This window comes from Phalangium opilio, unplaced genomic scaffold (assembly GCF_054372755.1).
Source record: "Phalangium opilio isolate 3A_F unplaced genomic scaffold, DU_Popi_V2 ptg000070l_1, whole genome shotgun sequence".
NCBI lineage: Eukaryota > Metazoa > Arthropoda > Arachnida > Opiliones > Phalangiidae > Phalangium > Phalangium opilio.
Window position 1 is genome coordinate 5,929,956 of NW_028324182.1, and position 1,349 is coordinate 5,931,304.

General features: G+C 35.7%; 1 long non-coding RNA gene across 1 annotated transcript in view; it reads right to left on the reverse strand.

The window, feature by feature from the left end:
- Positions 1 to 1,349, reverse strand: part of LOC149661265 (uncharacterized) — a 113,307-nt gene that overhangs the window by 42,578 nt on the left and 69,380 nt on the right. The window lies entirely within an intron of this gene.

The following is a 1,349-nucleotide window of genomic DNA, read 5'->3' on the forward strand; positions in this document are numbered from 1 at the left end:
TTTGGAATAAATACTTAAATATTAAGAAGGGTTTTGGGTATATGATATAAACTTCGTTTAAGTCGTCAATATTTTATAAACCAAGTCTGTTCATGAATGAAAAACTGCTACTATTTTGTTTTTGAAAGTGTGCATAACATTCAAGAGCTCTTTGCAAAAACTAAAAACTTGAAACGAGTTGGGCAAAACAATATACAGGGTGTTTCTGTAAGATTTATTGAAATGAAGGGGGATGTTCTATCACAAGTTTAGATTGGAGTATTTTATGGATGACCCCTTAAATTTAATTAAGAAACTGATTAAGACAACGATTTCTAATAAAATTTAAGGGGTTCTCCGTAAAATACTCCAAACATAACTTGAAAACAGCGTCCCTTAGGGCAAATTAAATGTCACAGAAATTACATTTTCAACCCGAAATCGCCCAGAGAACATCCCTCTCAACTTAAGAAACACCCTGCATATGGCTATCACCATAGTCACCACCGTTGTAAGACAGGTTTCAAACTATATCCCAATCTAATTATATTTCATCTAATCAAATAGATGTATAGTAGTTTCATAGTCCAGACCATGTTATTCAACCAAGCTAGGAGATACCTTGAAAACCACCTTCAACATCATTGAGTTTATATTAGTGAACAACCATCATCCGTGATGCATGTCTAGAGGATAGACATGTATACGGTACGTATATAGTCACGCAATATCTTTACTTCTTAACCCCGCTCCCTGCACCTCTTGCCCATTCTATTTCCTACCATAGACATCGTAAATATATTTAATTTTTAGGTGAGAAACAATATCTGAACATAGAGGAGTACACCTTAAATAATTCTGATCCAAGCTCTTCTATCAAATAAACATATTTCTCATATCTACGATTTTACCTACCGCTTACCATCCGTATATAAACCCCTCCCCTCCTCTCCAAGCATCAAACAAATTTGGAAGAAAGCCTAAGAGTAACCTGATACAAGCCAGGCCAAGGTCTATGGTAGTTTTAAAGAATAGCTAAGGCACATGAAACGTGCCTTTCATGTTCTCGCGAAGCCTGAACCGTATCCGTCCAGCTAACCCCCTAAAAGCGAATATTTACAATAGAAGGCGAACATAATCTTCCACGGTAAAACTCTCCTCCTTAAGTCCGGCTTAATTCGGCGTTTCTTCGTGAACACGACTTTATAAAGAAGAAGCGAAAAAAGCTCTTAGACCCATAAAGAAAAGAAAATTTAATGACCATTCTACTTAAGAAAATCGAATTTCTTTTTTCTATAAGCATCGTCTGGTCTCGCTCCGGAAAAGAATTCATTAAATGATTTATTAATAACAGTTATCGTGGACAAATA